The sequence below is a fragment of the Aulostomus chinensis genome, chromosome 4 (assembly GCF_037954235.1).
Source record: "Aulostomus chinensis isolate RoL2024-O1b breed Wild chromosome 4, RoL_Achi_v1.0, whole genome shotgun sequence".
NCBI lineage: Eukaryota > Metazoa > Chordata > Actinopteri > Syngnathiformes > Aulostomidae > Aulostomus > Aulostomus chinensis.
Genome location: NC_141323.1, coordinates 28,713,315 through 28,735,796, shown reverse-complemented (window position 1 = coordinate 28,735,796; position 22,482 = coordinate 28,713,315). Strand labels below are relative to the sequence as shown.

The following is a 22,482-nucleotide window of genomic DNA, read 5'->3' as shown; positions in this document are numbered from 1 at the left end:
TAATGCAGGTCCTGTGTTAGGGGGCTCACTTCAATATGTTAAAACATCATCAGTGTCCAGCGCCACCTTGTGTTCTTCTCCATTTATGTGGACACCTTTAATATTTGTGGTCTCTCTCAACCACTGTACGAGGGGTTCGTTATAAAGAGCTGGAAGCAGCAGGAACTGGGGGGTCATGTCTCATGGTCTCTCTTATTTTGATATCCCATTTGTGTCCTGTTCTTCCTGTTTTAGTTTGATGTCGAACCTCCCCTCTCATTTTCAGGTTACTTCACTTGCCCTTGTCTTCTGTTTGCCTGAGTCTCTCGGTGCATCGGAATAGACGTCAGGACTCTGAGAGGGAACGACCTCAGCAGAGACTCCTCTATTTAGAGGAAAGGAGAGCTTAGAGAACATTTTTTTGACATCATTCAACATCCTCAGGGACGATCGTTTACAAAGTTCGATTCAATATAGGACACATAAAATCACACCACATGAAGCAGGCTAATGAATAATAAATCAAATATAAAAATGCTTCATTTTAAGATATAAAATATCTTGTGAATATCTGGAGCTTAATTCCAGCAGCAGACCTCCTCAGGTGATGGAATTTATATTTGACATGTTTACCATTAAATGAGACACATTTGCAGTCCATTGAAATCTACTTGTGTTCATGGTGAGTTGATTTCAAAACATGAGCTGACAGAATCTACGTTTAGGGAGGAACCACCATATCCAGGGGTCTGGACCTTTTTGTAGTCAGAGCCATCAAAGTAGCAGACTAAGCTAGCAGATATTAGCATTGAGAAGAGACTGATACCTGGAGCCTACTTTTGGGTCTGGTCAAGTGATAACAAAATAATATGACATCATTGTCAGACTGACGCCTGCTCAACACTGACCAAACACCGCCCTATTGCATTGTGGGAAAATTCTGCTTGGTTTGTGTCCATCAATACACACAAGAAATTTGTCTCATGCTGCCGTGACCCGGAGTCGAACCGGGGTTGCTGCGGCCACAACACAGAGTACTAACCACTATACGATCACGGCCTCCTCAACATCAGATTGAGCTTCCATGTCTTTGTCTCAGATGAGATCAAAGAAAGAATTCTAAGATCAAACACAAAACTCTGCGATCACAGGTTGAAGTTCCCCAAGATTCAATTTTAGCTCAGACCCTCTTCAAGGTGGAACCAGCAGAGGAGCTCAGTAGAGACAACTGGACAGCAGCAGGACAGAACAGAGGCTCTCCACAATGGCAGGAGACAGGAAACAGGTTTGGACCATCTGGGCTTCTGTCTACTTTGATGGTTTTTAAAACATTGAAGGAAATTGTAAAAATCACCATTGTGTTTAAATCATGATTTCTAGTTGAGTGCGTTTGCTCATCTGTTCCAGAAGCTTCTTCTAGAGTTGACGCTGGATGAGTGGAGGGACCTTTTTGATCATCAGGACTGCTTTTTGATGGCCTGATGGTGCATCGGGGTCATCATGGTCCTCCACCATCTGCAGGGGTTCCAGGACTGTTGTGGTGTTTGTGGGAACTGCAGGGAGAAGCTGAGAACTGGAGAGGAAGTCCTGGACACCAGCAGACCTCTCAACACCTGCAGCATTTTTTCAGCTCCACCAAACCCAACATTCACTGCCTCCTCATCATCTGGGCATCAAAAGCAGCTCAGACCTGCTGCAGCTCAGCAGACCTCAGCCATTTTTAGGATGTCTCCATGATTCTCCTTCACATGATTTTCATTCAGAAACAATAGAATTGTCAAATATCACAACAGTTTTCAGCTTGCTGGTCAACAGTATTTCAACTTCCATTCCACTGTGTAATGGCAGTGACTGATGTGTACTATATGCAGTACTAATCAAGTACAGCCCTGACTGATACTTCATCTCCAATGATAGGAAGGATAAGAATGTTGAAATGGACCAACCAGGAATAGAATCTCAAGTCATGTCAACTTTACTGAGCAGCACTCAGTTAATTTCAGGAAACACAAGACATTTTTACCACATGTCAATGAAGTAGTCAGCAAAATAAATATGACACTAAACAGTAGTTGAGGGAGAGCAGAGCTGGAAATAAGACATTACTGGGAGGGGAATAAATCTGAAACATGCAGAACCAGAACACAGCCACAGCTTTCTGTCATTTTCTGTCTCAAATACTTGACAAGTTTCAACTTGGTCCAAAACCTGCTCACCTCTCTGGGTGTCAAGTGTGTCTGCACCGTCTGACCAAACTGCATCAATTGTATGAGTCTTATTTCCTGCAGATCAACTCTGGGCAGTGTTGATTGCAAGAAGAAAAAAAAGTGGAAAAATAATGGAGTCTTTGCCAGAAGTTCCTTCTGGCTCAGGCCCTAAAAAGTGCTGTCAAGTCACGTTAGAACCAAGCTCTTTTGTTCTCCTGCTGTTACTGTCAAGTGCCAGCTTAACATGTGAGAGGTAGCAGGATCCATGCATGTGTTCATGTTTACAGCAGACAAGGAGGAAACCTTGGAGGATTTCAGGGACTTTTAGCAGTGGTTCACACTTCAGGTGTGAAAGCTTCTCAGTATAAAGTTTTAAGTGCGCAAGCCAGGAGTTGAACCTAGAATCTTCTGACAGTAGTCAGTCATGCTATCCATTGCACCACCAGCCCTGTGAAAACCTCTTCATGTTCATGTGTACTTCATTTTAAAGGAAATCCAAACGATCTGGTGGCATTTTCAGGGGACACAATGGTGCAGTGGTCAGCACTGTGGCCTCACAGCAAGAAGGTTCCAGATTCGAGCCCCAGCTGTGTGGAGTCTGCATGTTCTCCCTGTGTCTGTGTGGGTTCTCTCTGGTACTCCAGCTTCCTTCCACAGTACAAAGACATCAAGAGGGGACGAGGCTGATTGATACTCTAAATTGACTGTAGGTGTGGCTGTGAGTGTGAATGGTTGTCTGTCTCTATGTGTTGGCCCTGTGATGGACTGGTGACACATCCAGGATGAACCCCGCCTCTTGTCCGAAGGCTGCTTGGATAGGCTCCACCCCCACACACAAACCTTGACATATAATCAGTGGAGAAAAGGAAATTTATCTACACTCATGACTGAATCTGTTTTGAGAACTGAACTGGATATAAACTCTGAGAATTCAGAGTAAGGACCAGGAGGGTGGTACACAATAATAGACAGGAGTAAATGTGGAGTCTGGGTTCTTTTCTAGAATGTGACGGCAATGACAGTCCTGCCAAGTGACATCACTGACATGAATGGATGACTTCAGTCACATGACTGGATGACTTCAGTCACCTGACTGGATGACAGTGTAGATGCCAATGTAGAGGTTGGGGAAATAGTCTCTGAGAATCCAGCTTGAACCAACGCCCTCCTTGTTCTTCAAAAACCCAAACAGCGACCATCAGTCTCCCTTCAATCCTGTACTTGGGTTCAATGTTGCTGTTCCATTTAGCAGCAGTAGGTGTCGCTGTGATACCAGGTTCAGTTCAAGAGTCCCAACTCCAGCTCATGTTGGTGTCCTCAGTGGCAGGGTAAAATGGCGCTTCAGTGGATCATGTGGATCAACTCATGTCTGTCCTCACTGCTCCACAGGTCTGTCAAATGTTCTGTAAAATAGTTTGAGCACAGCAGAGATGCTAGATTAGGAGTTGATGGGAGTTGTTGCAGATACCAGTGTCCAAAGTCCAGCTTGAACCCAGTTTGTGCCACTTATTTGTCAAGCTAGCAGAGATTCTTTTCACTGCCAAGCTAAAGTGACTTCTGTCAACAAAGGTAAACATACAAAAGGATATTTCTACTGTCAGTTCAAGATTTTTATCAAACTTCTTTTTCATAGCTTCAACCTTCCTCTTGTGTTAGCTTTCTGTTCCCATCTCTTATGTGAACAGGTCAGTTTTGACCCACGTCTTCAATCAGCTGTAAAATAAACTAAAAACAATTTTCTATCATCCAAGTTGTTTCCCATCTCTTGGTTTCCTTGTTAGGCTTCCTTATCCATGGAAATATTGATTTGAATATTTTGTTGTGGGCCTCTGGACCTTTTTTTAGTCAGTAAACCCTCGATTTCAGTTTAAAAAATGGTAAAATGAACCTCAAGAAAATCATAGAAATAAACAAAAGGTTGTTGTGTTTCCTGACCATTACTGAGGGGTGTTAGAACACATCTCTGACATGATTTGTTAGGGCCTGAGCCTGAAGGTACTTCAGGCGAAGACCCTATTATGTTTGCTCGTTTTCAGTCAATCAGTCAATAAACTCAGGCTCCGGAAAAGGAGACGAGTTCGTAATACGTATGAGTATGATTTATGTATGACACATACAGGAGGACAGAGAGGAGGAGAGAGAAGCCCAGTGCACCATGGGAGATCCCCCAGCAGCCTAAGCCTATAGCAGCATATCTAAGGGCCAGCCTAAGCAGCCTAACTATAAGCCTGATCAAAAAGGAAGGTCTTTAGTCTGTTCTTATAGGTCGAGAGGGTGTCTGCATCCTGGACCGAAACTGGGAGACGGTTCCACAGGAGGGGAGCCTGATAGCTGAAGGCTCTGGCTCCCAGTGTACTTTTAGAACTCTAGGAACCACCAGTAACCCTGCATCCTGGGAGCGAAGGGTTCTAGCTGAATAATAGGGGACTAGGAGCTCTGTCAGGTATGAAGGAGCCTGACTGTTGAGGACTTTGTATGTTAGAAGGAGAATTTTGAATTCTCAAAGGCAAGGCAAAAGGCAGACAAAGGCATGGACTAGTTTTTCTGCATCTTTTTGAGACAGGATGTGTCTGATCTCAGCAATGTTTCACAAATGAAAGAAAGCAGTCCTAGAAATTTGCTTAATGTGGGCATTAAAGGACAGATCCTCATCAAAGAGAACTCCAAGGTTCCTTCGGGTCGTGCTGGGGGCCAAGGTGATACCTTCCAGGGTACCGATCTCAGTAGATAAACTTGTAAAGTGTCATGTGATAACTTCTGTTGTGATTTGGCATTTATAAATAAAATTGACTTGACTTGACTTGACTTTGAAGTTAGAATTAAATTTAAAGTAGAAAAATCTTCCCTCTTCAATCGTGTCACTAAGTGTTGTAAACTGTTTCAAACAAATTCTACTGTTCAACAGTTCAAGTGTTTCTAATGAAGCTGAATGTGCTCTCTTATACTTTCCTCAATTGTGTTTCTTTCATATCCTCCTGAGATCAAAGACAGAATTCTAGGTACTGTCAAAGTCCTGATGACATCATCAGGAATTCTGACTTTGATCTGGAGACTCTTGCTTTAACCTGAATTTGATCTGACTAATGTTTTAGTTTAGGTTGCATGATACCGACCACCTCATTTCTCCTGATGGACTGGTGACCTGTCCAGGGTGAACCCTGCCTCTTGTCCAATGTCACCTGGGATCGCCCCCCCCCCCGTGACCCTTAAAGGATAAGAATAGAAAGTGGATGGAGGGATGGACTTCACACTGAAATCAGCTGATCTGATCCACATTCTAATTGAAAAAGTAGTGTATATAATCATGTATATAAAATTTTGTAGTATCTTTCCAAAGCCTCACTTGCCTCCCCTGACCGCACGTCACTGACACACACACACACACACACACACACACACACACACACACACACACACACACAGCTGAGACATGCAGCAGCTCACAGTAACTGCCTCCGTCACACAGCAGATAGACTCCTTTCTATCATAAGATAAGAAGTAGAAAATGGATGGAAGTGATGGTTGAACTGATGAACAGGTGATTTGTCCAAAAGTCAACATCAGATTCATTTCCAATCTGTGGAAGCAGTTTCATCTTGAGGTTCCAGGTAAGAACAGCCAGCTGTGGGCTGACACAAATCTTTTCAGGAGCACTTCTATGCACCAGACCTACCAGGTTGAATTGTGTCTGTATTCTGAGGGCAGCAGGAGGACGGAGGAGTGAGGACACACACATTTGGGAACTGAGAGTAGCTGTGTGTGTGATTTCCCCTTCAAAGATAAAACCAGCTCCTTCATGCTGGCTTTGAAGGCTTACAGTCACACTGACTCTGGTGGTCTCAGTTGAGCTACAGAGGGTCCACCAAGACCACCAGACACCTCAGCTTCCCAAAGACAGTCCACCCCCAGGATCTTGCCCCCTCTCTGCTCCAACTCAGCCCTCCATTCATAACGTGACTTTGTCTCAGTCTCTTCACAATGCCAGTCACTGAAACACTGACGATGTGATGGGGGCTTCCTGTCTTTATTGCATTTTCTTCAAAGGATCCCGTGTGTCTTCTTTCTCTCTGTCTGTACTGAAGTGTGGTATCAGGCCCAGCTTGAATGGGTGACTGTGTCTGAGTGGCTCAGCTCAACTGAGACCACAGTCATTGTGTATCATCTCTGTTGTTGGAGAGCTCTGTGTGGTCCCTGATAGTCTAGTGGCTAGGATTTGGCGCTTTCACCGCCGCGGCCCGGGTTTGATTCCCGGTCAGGGAATGAGTTCTTTAGAGGTTGAAACTGGATACAGGAAAGGTGGTCCACATTATGGTGGAGGTGATGAACTGTGAATCCATCGTTGGCTCCACTCTCACCCCCATTGCCAGTGTTCTTGGTTCACTCTGCCATGGCCCCAAGTTGAAGGGGAACTGTCACATTCAGATTCAACCCTTTGTTAGACACAATTAAGTCACTGACTCCTGCAAGGACAAACTCTGTAATCCTCCTTAGTAGCTTTGGTTCCTTCTCAGCACAGAAAGTGTGTTCACTGATGTAGGAACAGAAAAACTTAGAGCTCCAGTCCTTCGTTCCTTCCTCCACTGAGCAGAACAAACACAGAACAGTGAGGCAAGGCAAGGCAAGGCAAGTTTGTTTGTACAGCACATTTCAGCAACAGGACAATTCAACGTGCTTTACATAAAACAAACATAAAAAGACATTCAACATAATTAGAGAAAGTAAAGACAGAGAAAGACATTCAACACAATTAGAAGAGTTACATTGCAGCTTAAGTAAAGTTAGAGATAGAAGCTAAACAGGCAGATAGAAGTTACAGTGCAGTGTGAGATACTGATCAGAGGCCTCAAGTTTGATTTAATAATAGGCCACGGTAAACATATGGGTTTTTAGCTGTGATTGAAAAGAACTGAGAGTTTCAGCAGACCTACAGTTTTCTGGGAGTTTGTTCCAGATATGTGGAGCGTAGAAACTAAATGCTGCTTCTCCGCGTTTGGTTCTGACTCTGGGGACAGAAAGCAGACCTGTTCCTGACGACCTGAGAGGTCTGGATGGTTCAAAACGTACCAGAAGATCAGAAATGAATTTTGGTCCTAAACCATTCAGTGCTTTATAAACCAGCAGTAGTCTTTTAAAATCAATTCTTTGGCAGACAGGAAGCCAGTGTAAAGACCTGAGAACTGGAGTGATATGATCTACTTTCCTGGTCTTCGTGTGGACTCGAGCAGCAGCATTCTGAGTCAGTTGGAGCTGTCTGATGGATTTTTTAGGGAGACCTGTGAAGACACTTTTACAGGAGTCGAGTTTATTGAAGATAAACGCATGGACAAGCTTTTTTCAAATCCTGTTGGGACATCAGTCCTTTAACCCTTGATATGTTCTTCAGGTGATAGTAGGCTGACTTTGTAATTGTCTTTATGTGGCTGTTAAGATTCAGGTCTGCGTCCATGACTACACCAAGATTTCTGGTTTGGTTTGTGCTTTTAACATTACTGATTGAAGCTGAGCTCTGACTTTTAATCGCTCTTCTTCAACTCCAAAAACAATTACTTCAGTTTTATCTTTGTTCAGCTGAAGAAAATTCTGGCACATCCAATGGTTGATTTGTTCAATGCACTTACTTAGTGTTTGTACTGGGTTATTGTATCCGGTCAAGGAAGCAACAGTGCTTCAAGCAAAAGGACCAGAGATCAGCAGCCATGTTGCCTCAGCAGCTTGAAGGTGACTCTTGTAGGGAGACCATTTCATTTCTTGTTCACTCTCCCAATGAAGCTGATGTGTTTCAAAAGATCAAGTTAGGAAGCAGCAAAATGCACCGAGTGACCTCAAGTTAATTTTAGGTTGGAGGAGCGGAGCTCTGGTTCCGCTGGTATCAGCCCGGTCCAGTGTTGTGAATTTCTCTCTCTTCTCTCCAACATTGTAGACCAGCAAAAGCAAGTTAAGAGCAAAAACAGGTTTCTATCAGGTCGTCTCTCTAAATGCTGCACGTCTGTGCTGATAAACGTCTCATGATTGTGGTTTGTCTCCACCGGCCTCCCCCCTCCTCTCTATCAGCCTCTGACTCTCACTTTCACCCAATGTCCTCCCCTTCCTCCTGCTTGTACGACTGAACAAAGATTTGTAGATTTGACACAAAAATACAAGCCTGTGGTGCAACGCTGCTTCTCACACAGAAATACATGGAAACACTTGGCCCTCAATCTGCTGGTCTGACCAACACATTCACTTGCAGGGTTCTTTTAACAGGCCTGAAATCACCAGTTCAGTTTCCCTGCTTTGAAATATGTGATGACAATGTGTGAACATGACCAAGTTCAAGGTTGAAGTACTGCAGTTACTACAAGATAAGAAGTACCTGGATGATGAAGCCTCTTCAAGACATTCAAGCAAGTCCAGTTGCTTTTATCCTTTAAACTCAAATCTGATCCAGGATCAGTGAGTTTACACTCAAAACTATCATTAAAGTGAATTAACTTTTTTCCTGTCTGTTCTATTCATGATTCCTCTGGCAGGTTTGTTATTAATATTCCAGGAATGTGTGTCAGTTTTCAGTCTTTTTTTCCTGTTTCCTTCACAAACATGGGGGATGAAGTCCTGAGTGACGATCAAGAAACTCCCTAAAAATGAGAAGTAACGACAGCAAGGAAATCACCTGAAGTCAGTAAAAGTGTCATTTTGATAAATGGATTTAAAAGTCAGATCAGAGATTTTGTCAGATTTTACTTTTATGAAATGCCTGGGAAAAGCTTGCTTTCATCCTGAGCTCAGGAGGGTTCACTGTTTTGTTGTGCAGTGTTGTGTTTTTGCCTCTGGAATGAAATTTAATTCTTATGTACACTGCTTGTTCGATCTATCCATCTATCTTTATTCTCTCTCTCTCTCCTCTGACCTTCGTTAGCAGTCCAGTGAAACTCAGCTAATTTATCTGAGGACTTCACTTTGAAACCCTCTGTTTCAGACACGCTGTCGTCTGCCTCCTCAGATGCTGAAACTGTCAGAGGTCCTAAAAAATGTCTGGAGAATCATGGATGAGATTCGCCTCTAGTAGGATTCAACAAAACATCTCTGTGTTGTTAAATGCAGTTGACATGAAATGTGTTAAGTTGGTCAGGCTTGTTTTATGAAGTAGGTGTCGTTTTATATCAGGAAACAGGAGATGTGATGCTGACAATCTGATGCGTCTGCAGCAGTGAAGGAGAGGAAACTGCTCATCTGATCAGAAGATCATGAGTGTCGCAACTCTGATGTGGATGACGTGTCCGACCCTCAGCTTTATCTTTGTATCACTTCAGCACATCAGGAGCTGTTGACACGGACATGAAAAGCTGCACTTAAGAGTCCTGATGAGGAAATAAGAGTGAAGAAACTAGTAGCAGACGATCGGAGGAGCTTGACACTGGACATGGATGGCAGGGTGCTGCTGGTGCTGCTGGTGCTGCTGGTGCTGAGGAGCTCAGGTAGGCTTCCTGTTGGAGGTGTTGTTGATCTGCATGGTTCAGATAGACGTGTGTTTGAAACGGCTCAAATCAACTGGCTCACGTCCTGGAGGCAGCAGCTGCATTTCTGGATTGACTCCCTCACTGTTTGCTCCAGTCGGCCCTCAACTGCTCTGATGTTCTGTGTTCCGTATGTCAAGAAGTCAAATAAATGTACTGTTCTCCAGTTGTAGTGTGCTGGTACAAACACAGTAGTTCAATCACATGAGGTGGCTGAGCTGCTGCTAAACCCAGAGAGTGTCGGTCCTCCACAGTCTAACTAGTCTCAGCTTAGTTTCAGATCAACTTGAAAAATATTCTTTTAATTTACATGAAGCAGGAGAGACAAGATAACAGGAACGCTGAAAAAAGACAGAGTGTCAACAACTGAACCATGAAATAAGAAACTAGAATCAAAGACACTGAAGCCACATTTACAGAAATTGTGTGTGTGTGTGTGTGTGTTTGTGTGTGTGTGTGTGTGTGTGTGTGTGTGTGTGTGTGTGTGTGTTTGGGGAGGGGGGGTCAGAACCAGAAAAGACTTTATTGCCAATGTTGTGCATTGAGGAGCGATTTGGTCAAAATTATAATTGTCAATAATTATGAATATAATTTTTGATTATTGAATGAAATACTAATTAATATTGAATATTAATCAATCGGGGCACCACCCTGATGAGTTCAGGGAAACTAAAATGTTGACCAAATTTGGAAAAATTGTCAGTCTCAAACAGAGTTTATCCACTAAACAGTCAATATTCTGTAATATCAACTAAACAGGGACAACTCTGATCTTAGAAGGGTGAGATCAGAGCGCTGCCTATCACTGAGACACGTGACCACAGTTTTGGACACAAAAGACACTGCGACTTCTCTCTTATGATTAAAAATGTTTATTAAACACAATGCATCAATCAATCAGCAACACGTTGGTATAACGGTTCAATCTAACCAAACGATACAAAGTGATAACGTGTGTGTGTGTGTGTGTGTATGTGTGTGTGTGTGTGTGTGTGTGTGTGTGTGTGTGTGTGAGTGTGTGTGTGTGTATGTATGAGTGTCCCAAAGAGAGAAGGAGGAGGGGGGAACCTGTCCAGTCAGCATCAGCAGCAGAGGCTCACAGCTGAGGCTGGCTAGCCACTAGTTAGCAGCGTCGGGTGTGGAACCAAACGAAAGGAGGAAGCTGCTGATGGAAGCCACCAGCCGCTATTCCATCTCCTCCCAGTTCAACCCCCAGACCCAATGTCAGGGCGTCTGCTCATGACATATTTGTCTCATTTATTTATTATTCATTTATTCAAGTAGTTGAGCAATCGGACAGTTGAAAGTCATTTTGTGTGTTTTCTCTTTAAAGAGGACTGGACAAACTGGAAAGGGAGAGGCAGGAAATTGGAGGAAACAATGAACAAGATTAATTCATGAATTGAAATGCTAAAATTAAAAGAATTATCTGGGGGGAAAAAGAAACTAAAAATAATTTTAACATATCAATAATTCATTAATAATGAGAGACTAATATTGTGTCAGTGTTGTGTGTAAATTGATGGTGTGTGTGTTGTGTTCATTATCTTTGTATCTCAATCATATTAATAATGAATGATGAATATCTATCATGGTAGGCTGATGAATGACATCTGAAGAAGATCATTGTAAAAAGAAATAGAATAAATGAATGGGTAGAGAAATAAATCCTACTTTAAGGCCTTTTAACATTTGTAATTGAGAACCTCTGGTTTCTATCATACAGAAATATCAATAAAATATAATTCCACAATAATTTTGTAAAGCAAAGAATAAACAAACACATAGGAGACAAAGAGTGGAAATATGTAATTAATGACTATCACCATAATAAGAAAAACATTAACCATAGTTGTGATATTAATATAAAGGTGATGTCATCATTAACAACATTGTTAATGCCAGAACAATAATAGCAAGAGTAGTGATGAGAACCAGAAAACAGTGATGCCACAAAAACAGTGATAATAATAATAATGATAATAATAATAATTATAATAAGGAGAGAGAAGTGTCACATTTCATTAATAACTTGTGTTTGGTAATAATAATGGTGAATGAGGATAAATTGTTCATCTCTGGTTTGCTGTTCATATTTTTTCCTCCTCCACTTGTAGTGATTCATCATACAGGATTTTGTAGCATTTCTACTGTCAAAAAATATATAAACAAGCAAGTGGACGAGGAGAAAGAGACCAGAACATAGTTATAATGTCTGAAATAATAATATTATTAATAATAAAATAGAACAAAATATTGATTGAGTTGGAGTATTAATAATTTTTTTTTTTTTCACCTGTCCTGTTCAGTAGCTGAGGCAAGCAGCATCAGTGTTCCTGGTGCCTTGTTGTACTGAAGCAGTTTTATTCTGCATAGGAGGAATCTGATAAACTCCTCCTGTCGCCATTTATGTTTAATTTTATTAGGAATGGTGTTGGTTCATTGATGAAGCTACTGGACTGAGGCTCAGGAGTGGACAGGAAGAGAGAACAGGGACAGGACAGCGAAGACAAGGGGGAGGGGGGGAGACAAAAAAACAACAACAGCAATAGCAGAAAACAACAACAACAAAAACACAAAAACAAACAAAGACAAAAAACAAATAAAAAACAAATAAACAAACAAAGAAAAAGTAACAACAACAAAAGAAAAAGAAAGAGAAAAAAAACAAAAAACAATGGTTGCAGAATTTCCGGTGCAGGCTTACCATTTGGTTTAATATAATTTTAAGATAAATGTCTGAGTGTGTGTTTATGGGTCAGCTGTGCGCTCCATGCGTGTATGTGTGTATACGCGTGTGTACGTGTATGTGTATGTGCTACGGTTTATCTTGGATGCTGTGCGTAGCTGGCTGTAGCTGATGTGGGGGGCCAGGACATCGCACCCCCAGTCCAGGATGGCAGGTAGGTCAGGACCAGGTCACTAGAGCACCCCGAAATCCCCAGGACACGGGGAGCCCCAGGCCACCCCTCCCCCAGGAAACAGCCACAGGCCCAACCCATGCCAGGACCCATAGGAAAGCATAGGAGCAGCAACCCCCACCCGGAAGCAACCCACAGAGAGACGGGGCAGAGATGACCTCGGTCCCGCCGGGCACTCCCCCCCCCCCACAGCATGAGCAGAGCCCAGGGGCACAGGGCCCCCCAGCCCAAGACCCGACCAGAGCCCCCCAAGGGGTCCGCCAGCGGCGAGGCCGACACCCACCCACACCCCACACCCAGGCGGGGCAGCCACAGCCCACCACAACGACCAGGCCCACCGCCCCCGAACAGAGCTATCCCCCCCACAACCCTCGATCCCCATCCCCTCTACTCATCCCCTGTTCTCCCCCTCCCCCCAGAGCAGGAGGGTTTCAGGCTATAGGGCACCACCAGCCAGCCAGCCGGGACCCCCCACTCCCCGGAAAGGTCCAGCCCACCCGCCGGGGTGAGCCGAAGGCACGCACGCCCAGGACCGCCACCCCCGGACAAAACAATCATACTCTCATCTTCCTCCATACAGGGGCTGAGAACACCATAGATGCTGATACGGTCCAGGGCACCTCAGACTTAGTGAAACTGCCAGCGAGCAATCCACCGTACAGCAGCAGGGCCCATGACCAACCCCAGCCCAACCACCATGCCGGGAAGAGGACCCCCCCACCCCCCGAAGAGCCCCGGCCAGGCCCCCAGGCCCGCAATGGTGCAGTTAGCAAAGGAGGCAGCACTGGACCCACTCCCTGCCCCAGCTGCCCCCCCATCCCAACATGGTGCAGGGTGCGTGTTGTGCATGGGAATGTAGATGTGATGATGTGGATGATTAGAATGTGGTTAAAATTGGCGGAGGCACCCAGGGCATGGGAGCCCCGCCGGTTGCAGACGGCAGAGTCTCCCAGTACATCCTCATGCACTCCCCCAAGCCCTAAATGTCTACGATGTGATTAAAATTGGGGGGTCCAGCCCCTCAAGGCCTAGTGATACATAAGATGTGATGTGATGGGACAGAGAGGCAAGGAGAGGGGCTGAGGAATGGGCCAGACCTACAGGGGGTCAGCTTCCAGACTGGCCCCGCTGACCACCCCGTCACCCCTGCAACCAGCCGACAGGGAGTCTAGCCTCCCTGGTCCAGAGGTCAGATTGGAGCACCAAGGGGCACTGTCCGGAGATCCGGGCAGAGGGCCCACCACCGTGCAGTCAGAGGGCAGGGAGGGCCCAGGCCCCCAGTGCACAGCGGAACCCCCAGCCAGCAGCCCGTGGTCAGGGCCCCCAGTTCGATCAGCATCAAGGAGGTCAGCCCCCATCCTCAGACGTCCCCTAGCATCCTCCCTTTGTCCGGAGTGGCGGCAGTCCAGGACACCGCGCCAGGGCCCAGCCCGCCCGAGGGCGGGCCGAGGCTAGCAAACCCCTCCCAAATGTGGGTGCGACCCCCCCGGGGGAGCGGCAGGGCCCCAGGTCAGCAAGTCCCAGGCGCCAAGCAGTCCACCTCTACCTCACTCTCCAGCCCCTACCTCCCTCCCTGCCTCCCGACCCCCCTCCCCCTTACCCTCATCCCTCTCTAACCCCACTTAACCTTCCTTCCCCACCCTCCTCCCATCGTCCGGGGGCAAATATGCCCCAGCCGCCACGGCAGGCCCCAGCACGCCCCGCCGGGGCCCGGGGACTGGGCGACCACAGCCCCCCACCGCAGGACCCCACTGGGGGACCGGCGCGAATCCCCGACAGCAGAGCACATGGCCCCCGACCCCCCCATGCCGGGTGGAGGCCCCGACCCAGCCCAAGGACCCCCAACCCCCAATCCCATAGGGTGCCGCCATGATAGGGGAAGCCGCCCCCACGCCCCCCACGTCGTCCCTCAACAGGCGAGACCCAAAGCTGCCCCAGAAGGCAGTAACCCCAGGCCCACCAGCACAGCGAGCCACCGGACACCCAAGGCAGCCAGCGTCCATAGCCACCCGCCCCGGGGCCAGAGCCACGAAGCCCAGCCCCCCCTAATCAAAACTATGTGATGGATTTAATTATCGGGGACCAGATTTGTTCGAACTCTGATGATCGACTTTCCTCCCAAGCAGACATTCTCTCCATGGAAATGTGGTCTAATAAAAGGTTTCTATATTGAGTAATGCTTAGGTTTTTCTTGGATTTCCAATTCATCAGGATGGCCTTCTTTGCGATGCTTAGAGCAGTGAGAAGCATGCAGGATTTGTTTACTTCCATATAAACATTAGTGAGGTCACCTAGCAGACAAAGTGAGGGGGAGATGGGGATGGGGTACCCTAACCACCGTGATAGGTCTTTACAAACCCTCTGCCAAAAATTGTTAACAGGTGTACAAAGCCATATAGCATGCAGATAGCAGTCCGGTGAGCCAGTCGCACAATATGGACAAATGTTTGTTTGTGTGAGGCCCATCTGGAACATCCTTTGTCCTGTGTAGTGTGTTCTGTGGAGAACCTTGTAATTTATTAATTGTAGGTTACCACTGCGAATCATTCTAAATGTGTTGGAGCAGATTTCTATCCAAAAGTTAGGGTGTGGGTTGATCGACAGATCTTTCTCCCATTTGGATGAAGGAATAGAGATTATAAGTTCTGTTGTTGAAACTGTTGAGTTAATTTTAGACAGTAGCTTAGGGGGTGAAATTTGTAAAAAATCTGTTATTCTAGGTGGAAGCTCTAAGTCTAACTGGGTAAGGTCAAACTGTGCCTGTATTATAGATTTGAGCTGAAGATATTCCAGAAATTTGTTTTTGTTGATACCATAATTTGCTGTAATTTGGTTAAATTCTATGAATTCTTTGTCTTGGAAGATATGCTCTAGATTTTTAATCCCTTTATTGGCCCATGCAGCAAAATGTATTGTTTTTTTATTTTGCAGGATGTCAGGATTGTTCCAGATAGGCGTGAGCCTGCAAGGGGTGTTCAAGAGCCCATTGCTTTTGAGAAATTCCCACCAGGCTATGAGGGTGTTGCTGATGCTAATGTACTTAAAGCAGCTGTGATGCTTGATAACAGGGCTGATAAAAGGGAGATCAGATATTTGGATTTCTTTGCAGAATGTTTGTTCAATATCGCGCCATGCTTGGTCTAATGAGTTTGGCTTTAACCATTTTAGTATGTATTGCAATCTATTGGCCAAGTAGTAATTATAAAAATTTGGTAGTTCCAAGCCACCATAGTCTTTACTCTTTTGTAAAGTCTTTAAGCTTATACGTGGTGGCTTAGCTTTCCAGAGAAATTTGGAGATGTTAGAGTCGAGTGTTTTGAACCAAGTCCGGGGAGGTTGGGTCGGAACCATCGAGAAAACATTGTTGATTTTTGGCAAGATCATCATTTTTACTGTTGCTCTTCTTCCCATAAGTGATATGGGTAGTGTGCGCCACCGGGTGAGGTCGTCCTCTATTTCTTTGATTAGGGCGGTATGATTTAGCCGTGTCAAGTCAGACAATTTGGCAGAGATGTTGATGCCCAGGTATTTAATGTTTCCTGGCCGTAGTGGTACGGCGAGCGTACTCTGGAAACCTGAGTTGATGGGAAGAACAGTTGACTTGCTCCAATTAATAGAGTAGTCAGAAATGGTTGAGAATTTGTCAATGAGTGCTATCGTTTCAGGGAGAGATGATTGTGCATTCCGTAGGAAAAGTAATACATCATCAGCATAAAGGCTTATCTTATGGATCACATTTGTAGTGTCAATTCCCTTGATGTTGTTGTTTTGCCGGACTGCAGCTGCGAGTGGCTCTATGAATATAGCAAAAAGGGAAGGGGAAAGTGGACAACCCTGTCTGGTTCCTCTTTGGAGAGAGAAGCTTGGAGAAGTTTGATCATTTGTTCTGACACAAGCACTGGCAGCGCGGTAAAATATTTTGATCCAGTTCACAAAGTTATCTCCAAACCCAAACTTTTGTAATGTGGTGAGGAGAAAGTTCCAATTTACCCTGTCCAATGCTTTTTCTGCATCTAGGGAGACAATTATGGCATCCTTGCTCTGATTCTTACAGTAGTCTATCAGGTTGATAAGTCTACGTGTGTTGTTGGTAGAGTGCCGTCCTTTAATAAACCCGGTCTGGTCAGGATGTATTATGTGAGGTGTTACTTTTTCAAGCCTTCTAGCGAGCGCCTTGCTGATGACTTTAATATCTGCATTTATAAGTGATATTGGACGATAGCTTGATGGAAGTGCTGGGTCTTTGTCCGGTTTAAGGAGAAGGCTAATAATCGCACGGTTCATGTTGGGTGGCATGGTCGAGGTTTCCTGTATTTCAGTGAACATTTTGTAAAATATTGGTGCAAGCTCAGGCCAGAACTCTTTGTAGAATTCTGCAGGAAAGCCATCTGGTCCCGGGGCTTTCTTGTTTGGCATATGTTTAAGGGCTTCTTGAAGTTCCTCGATAGAAATAGGTGACTCCAGAGCCATTATTTGGTCTTGATTTAATTTTGGCAAGTCAATTGTGCTTAGAAAGTTTTCAATGCAAGATTTGGATGGGTTAATCTCAGGTGAGTAAAGTTTTTTATAGAATTCCCTAAAAATGTAATTGATTTCTTCTGGGTCACACGTTGTTTCCCCATTGGAGTCCTTAATGGAGGATGTTGTTGCTCTTTCTTTGTTCCGTTTTAGTTGGTTCGCTAAAAATCTGCTGGATTTATTGTTATGTTCAAAGTTCTCCAAGCGTAGTCTCTGCAGCTGAAATTGTGTTTTGATGTCGAGTAAATTATTTAGTTTTAATTCCCTTAATTCTCTCAGTAGGTGTTCCTCCTCGGAGGCGGCATAAGTTGTCTCCAAGGCTTTAATTTTTTCATTTAATTCTGTTTCGAGAGCTTTCTCCTGTTTTTTCTGATATGAAGAGTAAGATATTATTTTGCCCCGCATGACTGCTTTTGCCGCCTGCCATAGCACACAAGCTGAGACATCAGGCTGGTCATTTATCTCACAGAATATTGTCCATTCCTCCTTAAAGAATTTAATAAAATTGGGGTCCTTGAGCAATGATGTATTAAATCTCCATTGTTTAGAAAGCGGTGTTCTAGTTTTTTTTGTGAGTGTCAGAGTGACTGGTGCGTGGTCGCTAATGACAATGGGGTGAATCTTGGTGTCAAAGACATCCTTCACAATTGAGTTGCTAATTAAAAAGTGGTCCAAACGAGAGGAGGAGTGGTGCACTGGTGAGTAGTAGGTGTATTCCTTAAGCGTGGGGTGGTGTGAGCGCCAAGCATCGCAAAGACCGAAATCACTCATGTACTGCTTTATTATGTCGGATGATTGGCAGTTGCGCTGACTAGCTGCTCTACTGATTCTGTCCACTTGTGGGTTCAATACCAGGTTGAAGTGCCCTCCCACTATGAGTGCTGTGTCTGAGTGGGCTGAGAGTGCAGTGAAGAAGCTGTGGAAGAAGGAGGGGTCATCAACATTTGGACCATATATACTGGCCATGCATACCTCTGTGTTGTGTGTGGATATGGTGACTATTACAAACCTACCTTCTGGGTCTACAATGGTGTTTTTACAAGTGAACCTGACGTTTTTGTGAATCAGAATGGCTACGCCTCTTTGCTTGGTGTTATAACTCGCTGTGTATGTGTGCGGGAACTGTGGGCTTAACACTTGATTACCTGTTTTAGGTAGATGGGTTTCCTGTAATAGGACAATGTCTGCTTGTAAATTTTGTAGGTGTGTTCAAATTTTAAGCCGTTTTTCACGTGAGCCAATTCCACGTACATTCCAAGTGACAAACCGTAGTTTGTTCGTGTCTAAACTAATCTACTGAGTGTAAGTTGTAACAAGTAGGTGAGTGAGAGAGAGAATGTGTACCTGTATCTTTGTGCACGCGCGTGTGTGGTGGCGCCAGAGAGGATGAGAGTGCATGTGTGTGGCAAATGTAACAATATTATATCCCTGCACTACAAACCATATAAACATCACATTTAAAAATAACATGTAACACAGAACAACGAAAGGAAAGACAAAGGAGAGACATAAATACACACATAAATACTCACAAAAATACACACTCGTGAGTAAACTCGGCATGTAGCAGTCTACCATGTGCGTTTTTATGTTTTAGGCTTAACACAGTATTGAAAGAGAAAGAAGAAAAAAAACAAAATTAAAAAAAAAAACAACGAATGAGAGAAACTGGTGTTACCTTAATCCATGACCTTCATCATGCTAATACAATTCTCGGCTGAATCCGGTGAGTTCCGGGTGGAGAGAGGAGACGCGCTTTAGCAGAGCCAAGGGGTGATCTCCGGATCACGGAACAACTGGCCGTTAACGTACAGTTTATCCACCGCGATGACAGCGCGGGATCCTCCGTTGATGAACCTTTTCCTTACAGGGAACAGGCGTTTGCGGCGCTCCAGCATCTCCTTAGGGAATTGATCGTTCACACTGAAGTCCGTTCCTCTCAGCTCCCTGCCCCGGCTCTTCACCAGCTCCTTCTGCTTGAAGTGCTCGAACTTCGCAATGATGGGTCTGGGCCGCCGGTTCTCTGGTCTCTTCCCTCCAAGGCGATGCACCCGGTGGAAGGTGATGTTCTTCACGGTCTCCATCGGAAGTTTCAGCTGTTTGTGGAGGAAGTCTTTGATGGACATCTCGGGGTCTTCCTCCGTCTGCTCAGGTATGCCGGAGAATACCAAGTTTTCCCGCATGCTCCTCGCTTGGATGTCGAGGATGGCCTCTGTCATCCGCTTGTTCTCCGCAGTAATCTCCGTCGCCCCCTCGGTGAGTGATTTAATGGAGGCTTTAAGGGCTTGATTTTCAGCGGCCAGTGAAGCCACCTGTTGCTGGCTAAATTCCAGCGACTCACGGAGAGCCTGGAACTCTGTGGAGGATTTCCACGAGAGAGAGTCTTGCATCGAAACTTGTCAGTTTTTTGTCTATTGATTCCAGAATGTCTCCGAAATCCTTATCGGGAGATGAGGGTGCGCTGGACGGTCGGCTTCTTTTAGGAAGTGGGGTCGTCGCGTTGTCCGTCTTGCCCATGACGAATAGGTGGTAGCAATCGTCGACGTACTCCTGCAGACTTTCCACTGTCTCTTCTTCCAGATCTATTTTGAGGATTGTGTGTGGATGAGAGAGTTGAAAATCTCTTACCGTGGTTTGAGTTTCCGATTGATCTAACTGTGTGAATCGGCGTTTAAGGAGTTAGCTTGTTCTCGTATCTTCAGATGTGTGCCGCCATGTTGAATCACGCACAAGTGTGATGTTCACTCTGACATGCTCACTCCTATGCCCTATCTCTAGAGTATTAATAATAATAACAATAATAATAATTTCATCATGCAGTAATTCTGCATTATTCAGAATCAATGGTATCCTTTTCAATGCTTTTGTTGTTATCACTATGATCAGTAGAAATGTTTCTAATACAGCAACAATAATATCAAATATAATATAATTATAATATTGTAATGAAAACAAATGTATGAACAAATAAAGACATTTTAAAAAGAATAAAGGGTGAGTGGAGCTCGTGTGTGTGTGTGTGTGTGTGTGTGTGTGTGTGTGTGTGTTGAATGTGTTGGGTGTTTGTGTGTTCAATGTCACTTTGAGGGTTGGAGGTCAGGTTCATTTATTGATGGTAGTGGACCAGGTTTTACTGAAGTTGGTGGTTTCATGGTTGATGGATGCAGACATTTTTCCAGGGATTTCTGCTCAGCAGCTTCTTCCACTGTAGGATGTTGAGGTTGTTTGGAGGTTTCCAGTCTAACAGGATGGACTTCTGGGTGATAGTGAGTGCTGGAGGGGAATGCTGGAAGATGGATGATGGAATGGTCGTTGCCTCCTGGCTCCAGTTTGAACTCTTCTCCAGTACGACCTCCATCATTTTTCTGTCCTCAGTAACTGTGATAATTGTGTGTACGTGTGAGCATTTGACACCAGAAAAGACCACTGAGGCAGGTTTACTGGTCACCAGCACCTCTCCTCTCCTGTGACAGGTCTCCTGCTCCTCTCCTCCTCCACTGAGGGAGGGGGGAGGGGGGGCACAGCTCCCTTCCATTTCCTTTAAGTTGGCTCATAGCACCGTAATTGAAAAGGTCCTGGAAACTCATCATGACACAGTTGTTAATCCAGGTCTGAGTGAACATGACCCTCTCAGAGTCTTGATACTCCAGTCTGGAATTTCAGTTTCTTTTTGGAGTCCTTTCTCTATAAACCCATCATGATACTGGTCCTCTTTGGTGATGTAACAGACTTAAATACTCTTGTAACTGTCATGTCCATGCATGTAGTGGTGTTCTTTGTTTGCCATGTGTCTATGTTGTGTCATGACGTCCTGTTTTATTTTGAAATTTAACCATCCTCCCAGTTTCTGGTAACTTCCACTTCCCCGTGGTGGATTTCCCACCAGTCTGATTGTCTTCCCCACCCCGACTGTGTCCTCCTGTTTCCGTCACCTCATGAGTTTATGTCGTCTGCATTTCTCTTTGTCTGGTGCGAGTTTGTCTTTTCCGTCAGTTCCAAACGTGCTACGTCATTTAATGCCTCATCAAGTTTGTGTTTTTGTTGAATCTTTGTCTAGTCAGGTTTTGTTTTCCATGCCGTGCTCCTTACCTGATCTAACTTTGAGTTTCTTTGTCACTTTGTCGAGTCAGGTTCTCCTCAGTCGAGTGAGTTTGAGTTTTTGTAGTTTAGGCTTTTTTCCTCATAAGAGTGGTTTTGATTTGTACTTTAGTAATAAACTTTCTTCATCTGGCACCTTGCCTGGGAGTCGTGGCTTTGGGTTCTCGTCCAAGCTCAAGTCATGACAGGAACAAAGATAAAGTGTGCACTTGATTTATTAGGTGGTACATAATTATTGAAGTGGTAAAATTGTTAAAATGTCAATAATCATATCATAAATCAAAATAATTCTTGGATAATATATCCTGGGAGACATGGTTGTGCAGTGGTCAGCACTGTTGCCTCACAGCGAAAAGGTTCCAGGTTTGAGCCCAAACTTGAGCACAGGATCTTTCTGTGTGGAGTCTGCATGTTCTCCCTGTGTCTGTGTGGGTTCTCTCTGGTACTCCAGCTTCCTCCCACAGTCCAAAGACATCAAGAGGGGACGAGGCTGATTGATACTCTAAATTGTCCGTAGGTGTGGCTTTGAGTGTGAATGGTTGTCTGTCTCTATGTGTTGGCCCTGTGATGGACTGACAACTCGTCCAGGTTGAACCTGGCCTCTCACAGGAAGGCTGCTGTGATAGGCTCCAGCCCCCCGGCACCCCTAACAAGATAAGAGGTACGAAATTGATGGGATACATCAACTAACATAACGTGTTACTGTGACAGGCCTAATATACACTCGTAATTTTAGGAGGTGCACTTGTTCACCTGGTGCAATAAAAACATTTTCCACTGAATACGTACAAATAGCCTCGATGATGTATATTAAACATCAATTATAGATTCAAATTTGTCATTGTTCAGAGTACAAGTACTGACATGCAGCTAGCATCCAACCAGAAGTGCAAATCAACTGGAACGTGCAGATGAATCCAAGTATAAATGTGGAATAATGTTGTATTATACAGTTTAGGCAGGAGTGTCATGAGAATCACACCATTAACTTGCTGTGTACATGAGGTTAGATCACATATAAACAAAGCTAGTATGTTTACTTCAAACCAGAGGTGCTGCCTGGAAATGTAGCATCAGTCTTTATGTATTTAGCTGCTTCTCAAGCACATTTTCTTCTCCCTCCCTGTCGGCTCCACCCTTCTCCAATTGCAGTACTTTTGAGTCCCAAAATGCTGAGGCAGGTGAAGGAAAAGTGCTCTCACTTGACTGGACCTGCAGTGAGCAATAGAAAGTAAAATGTAAAACTCATCCAGGAAGGCCAATTAG

General features: G+C 44.7%; 2 non-coding genes across 2 annotated transcripts; one reads left to right on the top strand and one right to left on the bottom strand.

The window, feature by feature from the left end:
* Positions 1-966: 966 nt before the first annotated feature.
* trnah-gug (transfer RNA histidin (anticodon GUG)) lies at positions 967-1,038 on the bottom strand. The gene has a single exon. It is a non-coding gene; the product is annotated as a tRNA-His (tRNA).
* A 5,336-nt stretch (positions 1,039-6,374) lies between these two features.
* On the top strand, positions 6,375-6,446 carry trnae-uuc (transfer RNA glutamic acid (anticodon UUC)). The gene has a single exon. It is a non-coding gene; the product is annotated as a tRNA-Glu (tRNA).
* Positions 6,447-22,482: the final 16,036 nt, after the last annotated feature.